Here is a 7759-nt window from a genome sequence, read left to right as displayed (position 1 = left end):
TATCATAACTCCATAGTGGACCTGTATAAGAATGAAAAGTTGACAGTGTAGCCTATTGCTCACTTTAGCAAATAGCCTCATTTCCATTAATCTTTTTTTTTTCATACACACCATTACGCCCACACAACATACTGGTGCATTAGTCCTGCTGATTTTCCATTTTTGTTACCCACCAGTGATCACCCTCTATAATGCAAGATAGAGATCGCATTTTGCCATAAATGTACAGGTATCCTATGAGTAGTATACTCACCCTCATGAATTTATATCATACGGTGCTCGTGCAATAAGAAATAATTTATTAGTTTGTGTATTTGTATTGTAAAGTATTCTTTATTTTGTGTTTTCTGTAATAACTGATATGAATAATTGGATTTGGGGAATTGACGTTAAGTTCAGTTAAAAATGAATGTAAACACAGTTATTTGAGTATTAAAGTGTTAATGGTTAATGAGGTTTTTTTTTTTTAAACACATGATATGTATAATATCTTTATTGAATTTTTACATTGCATTGAATCAATCATAGGGAAATGTGGTGTATTTGTTATTGTTAAAATGTTTATATAATGTCTGTTGTTTGATGTAATTTACACGTTTTTTATGTGATGCATTATAATTTAGCCTTCGGGCTACTACTTTGCATGTTTGCTCCAATAAACCATTATCAATCAATAATCATACCAAGGCTGCTCTTCCAGAAAGCCGGTTTTATGTATCAGTTTCTATAGTGTATGACTTATTCGTCACATTAAATTGATGGAGAAGAAAATCCGGAATATAATCTTGGTTGCTCCTATTCATTCACTGCCATCAGATGACTGAACGTGTATGCCAACTAATTTGCATCTCCTTACCATGTAATTTTATTTATATATATATATAATTTATATATATATATATATATATATATATATACATACATAAGAAATGTCATAAGACGTCTTAAGACGACTTTTTATGTTATACATTACATAATAAACTACTTTTTTGACCACAAAGTTCGAAGTGTACATTGTAAGTGACATTAACACAGTCAGAACCATCGAAAATACCCATTGACAGCATGTGTATACAACCAGTAGTCAGAGGTCAAACAAAAGAAGGGCAGTACATTCGACACATTCCCACCTCACTAATACTTTCTCATAATGAAGTACCGGCCTCAAATCTCGCGTAATCCAGACATAGCAATTACACCATTTCATTGTATTATTTTCAAACGGTGGTAAAGAACAGGCTGAGTGTGATTAAAGCATATTATTATGTACTCTTTTTAACTCTTCGTGGCAAACTGTCCTGCCGAAAGAATCATGAGAAAAGCAAATAGAATTAACTCAAATAGGCCCAAGCTACTGAGGCTTCTAAAGTTCAATTGGGTAATCCGTGTCCTCTCGTACTTATATCAGTGCAAACGTATTTTTATAGGACCCAAACGAAGATTCCCATACAAATATTGTACAGTGTTTGCCAAGGTCATTACGTCAAGCTATTTTGGTCTGTATGAAAGAATATGAGCTTGAAGAATATCACATAGCAACAAGGACTTAATAACATTTAAGGCGTACCTGTGTGTCACCCCCTTGACTTGCGTGCATTGCATGGATCTGTATCAATTACTATTAGATAATTGTTTGTTCAGTTCTTCTTCTTTTTTTAGTAGAGTTATGATTTTGAAGCCTATAAAAAGCTTTCAATTCTATCCCGAGCATTTCTTCGATATCAAATCAAAAGCATCTACACAGCGCTCAGAGAACACAGCTCATTTCCCTCTTAGGCCCGAATTCACGAAGGTGGTACAATATCATTGAAACCATGGTTTAAACCATGGACAAAGACCGTAGTTTTTCGGTTTTTTTTTTTTAATGGGGAGTCTGTTAATGCATTGTATATAACTTTCCCTGTTTATTCAATGGAAATGGAAATAAAAGTTGAAAGTTGAAAGTTAATCAACTTTCATGTGCACTAAAAAAAAGTGTCGCATGACCTATTTTGTTACGAAATCAGTCATTTCGTAACGAAATGACAACATTTCGTCGACGAAATGATCATTTCGTCGACGAAATGATCATTTCGTCGACGAGCCATGGTTTCAATTGTACCCTTCGTGAATTCGGGCCATTGTGTCATGCAATATGACGTAGTGGCATTTTTTTTTCAGGAACCCTATATGTAATGAACATGAATTCGATCATCAAGTCTACATCGCCATAATAACTGCGCAAAATTTCAACAGCGTCTGTGTGAAGTCCTTTTTTAGAATAACACATCTCACTATATACGGAACTTTTCATAGTTTTTTTTTAAGAACTTCTTATGAGGTTATCCTAAATTTTCTGCCAGAGATGATCGAATTACGCACTAGAATGGTAAAAATGTCCTTATCTCGTATTTATACAGAACCGTTAAAAAAAACAAACAAACAAACTCGGGTTTCAGATCGCTACCAGGAATTATTCATTCCTTGGTTAATTGCTGACTTCCCTAAATTTTTTCTTCCGAACTGCTCATAATGTAACACAAAGTGTTGCTATCAGTCAGACCACAAACAAACAACACACACACACGTACAAAACAAATAAAGTAACAAATAAAGGAAAGTCACTCAAACACCGGCATGAAAAGACAAACTAACACAAAACCCTCACTGGAGTATACGATCCCATGTTTTTGCCCTACCGGTATAAAGCAAGATATATTACAATGATAGATTAAATTTCTTGAATGGTTGCACTGTAGTGTAGTATCAATAAACCAGCAGAATGAGATATGGCGATATAGCACGGTAGTCTACTCACCTTCTCATTATCACTATTATTATGTTGCTCTTCAGTTGATTTCAATGCTGGAGAGTTTTCGGTTTTGATATCACATTCTCTGCTGTGCACACAAAGTTTATAAAGAGGAAGCCCCTTGTCGCATCAAGCACTTCAACAAACTGTTTTAATTCGTGTTGCTATGCCCATTATCATCATACCACCACTGAACGCGCAAGACAAAATGATGAATACCTTCGCGATAAATAATTCTCCGGCCGAGTGTACACCGTTTATTCATAGCCTCGACGATCAATAGATCGGAATCGGCTTAGCAGCCACCTCTTGCCATGCCACCGGGCGGAGGGGAAGAAAATCTATTCGCAATGAGAATGGGATTCGGTCGATTTATGACGGTGGTAAAGATTCCCAAAGGAATCACCCTGTTCCTATCGATCCACCCACAAACGGGTTCATAAAAAGTTACAAGTTTCTGGCACCCCCAGCCTTCGCGAAGGCGCGGTCGATACTGCGTCCTCGGTTTGTACTTATATCTTTAGAAGTATGCAACTCGTTTGGAGTGATCATACACATTCCCGTTTGGGTTAAAACGCATAATAGATATATCACCAGACGCTCTTTATGAACACCGAACTGATATTGACTGAATGCATTGTAGAAGTACTGAGCACCTCGTTCAATGACAATCAGTCTTGTTTCTTTGCTTCGTGTCTCGCTGAGGTCACGCACATGACCCCGTTACCATGACGATGGCGTCGACTATGGCGTTTGAAAAGGAAAATCCTGAAGGGAAATCTCGAAAGAATAACGTTCTCCGAACATGATCCGCAAATGTATGATGAGTCACAAGAATAATATAATATGTTTGTTGTTTGTGCAGTGGCAACTAACATCGACTAAGTTCGTGTAGTCACTGTGCAATCATTGGCATTCACATTGACTAACCGGGCCGATCTATTGATTCGTTTGTAATTTCCATCTTTGGCCTAGCGATTTAAGATTCATTTCAGGGTCAGCACTCAACCAAGGATACAATTTAGAAATAGAATTAACACAATAAAGGGAAGCAAGCAAATAGAAAGAAAATATCATGTCAGTTAGCTTAGCGGCCGGGCGTTCTTACATGGACAGCGAATGAAGAAGTTAGGTTGATTCAAAAAAAAAAAAAAAAAAAAAAAAAAAAAAAAAAAAAACCCAATAAAAAAAAAAACAATAAAAAAGGTCGTTCAAATTGTGGAGGTTACTTGAAGTCTACCGGTATGTTAATTTCACTTATGTGGCAGCCATTCTTGCCACTTGTACCCCACTGATACAGATAATTTTGTTCATGAACATATTCCCCGTGTCAATGAAAAATAATGTTTGCAGTTATAAGATGATTATTATGATAGAGGAATTATTCAATAAGTCTATCCCGTGATGTAACATCATCACATTCATTTCATTTCATTTCATTTCATTTTATTTCTTTTCCGACGTAAGTATACAATATGACATATGCATACACCCAAGAAAGTAAAGTACAATGTGACTTTTGCGTATTCAAATGAGATTTAAATGCAGGTCATTTTTTTTTTTTTTTTACAATGAAACAAAACATACTTTTAAGTAAAAAAAAAAATGCATGGGCAAACTTTAACTGAATCGTAACAAAGAAAAAATGTCGGAAATGGAGGCGATTGCTAAAAGGCCTAGCTTGTAGAATGCAGTCCCCTCGCGAGTAGTAAATTGTAGTAATAATCAAACGAAACGATAAGACATAATGCTTGGGAAACGGAACATAAAACAAATCATACACACACAAACGCACACACAGACAGAAACAAAGCAGCTCTCTATTTACATACGCGTGGAAAGAATAGACAGTACTGAGGTCAAAGGACAGAAAAGGGACAGGAAGAGGACAGAGGAAGGAGAAAAGGAGCAAGAGTTCAAGGATCGATGCAAAGGCACATGAGACTATAGTCTCACCTAGATATGGACTGTAATAGTGTGTTATAACGATTTTGAAATAAATCAAACAAAGTTAAAAACGTTAAAGCATTGAAATAGATTTGCGGCTTTAAAAGATGCAAGTCCCCAATCATACAAGAATTAACCAAAAAAAAAATCTTTAATCTAAAAGTAAAGATGTTAAAGCTTAGAGCTTCTTTTATGCTGCTATCAAGGGAATTCAAGAATTTAGGTCAGGCAAAAGAGAATATCGATTTAGTAAAAATTGTCCTAGGAATGGTAAATAAAATTCATTAGATTGTCTAGTGGGATATGAATGTACAATTTTATTTTGAATAAACATAGAATCAAACACAAAAAGGAAGGGAATGATTCATTAGTTTGTACACAAACTGTCTTGAATTCAAACAATACAAATCCTTAATTGTTAATATATTATTTTGATGAAATAAGTCATTAATATGACATCTCCACAATTCTCTATGAATGATACGAAGAGCTTTTTTTCTGCATTAATAATACTCTTTCTAGATACGAGGAATAGGGCCTAAATGTTACTTTAGGCGAGAATGCCATAATTCAAATAAATAGGGTAAAAGCAAAGATGAGTATAACATTAATTCAATTTTTTTTTTCTTCAATTCAATTCAATCTTTATTTCCGACTCAATATATAATATACAAAAATACATGTGCATATGAGCAAATTGTACAAAAGTGAGTTTAAAAACAATGGAAACGACAACAAAACAAGGCGAGATTATGATAAAGACAAAAGAATAAAAAACCACATCGGGAAAACAGATATCACAGGTACATAAAGAAGAGAAACTCATTAACATTGTGTGTTTGGTTGATCGGAAAATGGTATGCGCGTATTATAGAAAGCCAGAATAGGCTTGTTATGTTGCACATACCCCGCGTTATAATCATTTAAGAATTACTTTTAAAAAAAAGGAGAAAAACATTAAACACCATAATACAAATAGAAGAAAGACCAATACATCCATACATAAAATCCAATCAATACTTACTAATCAATAACTTCTTGTACTGCCTTTTGAACATATTATTAAACTGTTTGTTGAATTTGCTCAATTCTAACGTATTCCATAAAACGGGACCAGTATAATAAAACAAGTTTTTTTTTTGGTTTTTTTTTTTTTTTTGGTTTTAAAAAAAAATAAAATATGGAAAATAATTTTTTTTTTGAAAATAAAATTTACCTTTATTGATTTCATCGATATTTCTAGCAATTTTACGGCAACTTGAATCAATATGCAAATTCCAGGTGAGCTTATTATCAAGAAACAAACCTGAAAATATAATTAAGAAAACTTCTGCTATGGCTGTATTATCCAGGAAAATGTTCCGGGGTAATTTTGCCAAAGAGTTACTGAAAAACATACATTTAGTTTTTTGAAGATTAATTGACATTTTTTAGCTCTTATGCAGTAAAGTAATTTAATCAACTCGATATTCAAAGTATCAATCAATAACTCAGAATCAGAGCTAGAAAAAAAAACACATTTGAATCATCAGTGAATGATAAAAAGGAACGGATGCTTGATGAATTTTCTATATCATTGATATAGAGAACAAATAAAAATGGACCAAGTAAACTTCCTTACGGTATACCACAAGTGATATCGTGCATAACAGATGGATGGCCATTGATAATGATTTATAAACAAATTGTCTGCAATTCCTGAACCACTCCAACATTACGTGTAGGGTACATACAGAAGTACAAAACTGAACAAAAAAAAAAATGCTTAATAGGCCTACATCAGGAAAGTTGGAGGAGGAATATTTCACCATTATACAGTGTAAATACATTATTATGTATATATATATATATATATAAATTATACAGTATGTATATAATAATAATAATAACAATAATAGATTATTATTATTGTTGTTGTTGTTATTGTTATACAAAAAAAAATGCTTAATAGGCCTACATCAGGAAAGTTGGAGGAGGAATATTTCACCATTATACAGTGTAAATACATTATTATGTATATATATATATATATATAAATTATACAGTATGTATATAATAATAATAATAACAATAATAGATTATTATTATTGTTGTTGTTGTTATTGTTATTATCATAATAATATGAGATTCAACATGAGATAAAAGTCGACTAAAAAAAATGCTAAGCGTCTCATTCGAGAAAAGCAAGTTTCAAACGAGGTCTATAACAGCGAATCAAAAAGTAACGAAAAACTAAAAGAAACAAAAAAAAAAACCCCCACCTAGCTGCTATTGCCCCGCCCCCCCCCCCCCCGCCACCATGAACCCTAAAAGCCACCCAATATACTAAGTACCAAAACAGTATCACCTCCATCACAATCCGCAACTAGAGGACTGATTCAATGTTGTTATAACTTGACAACTCGCGCTCACTGTTGCGCTATAAAGAAGCACTTTGTAAAGACATAAGCCTACCACTTGGGTTTCAAGTTCGAGTACCACTGTACAACTATACTGTTGTTAGTTTTGTGGGAACTACTGAGTATCACTGGCACGGGATGGGGGTGGTGACGGGGAGGAATAATAATGCATAACAGGCCTACCCATCTGACAGAACGAACACATTATTTTGTCAGCATTTGGAACTTCATCATATTTTATTTGAATTTTTTTAGAAATTATACATTTGTAACATAGACCTACATCTACAGGTCAAACAATTTTGTCCTCGCTGATATAGGTTTATGACAACAATAATAACAATAATGTAGTAATGATAATGGTAACTAAAATAATAATGATAATAACCATGATAATAATAATAATAACAATCACAATAATAACAATAATCATCATCATCATCATCATCATCATCATTATAATCATAATCATAAATGAAAAGGGCCTAAATAAAACTGTACGCCCATGTAACTAAAGCAAAATAAAACGATTTGTAAGGATACGCATGATATACCACGGAACCTCGTAACGAATATATAATGTGTTGAGACAGAGATTTTTGTTTACATATATGATGATAAT

This window comes from Diadema setosum, chromosome 11 (assembly GCF_964275005.1).
Source record: "Diadema setosum chromosome 11, eeDiaSeto1, whole genome shotgun sequence".
NCBI lineage: Eukaryota > Metazoa > Echinodermata > Echinoidea > Diadematoida > Diadematidae > Diadema > Diadema setosum.
This window is presented reverse-complemented; position numbering follows the sequence as displayed.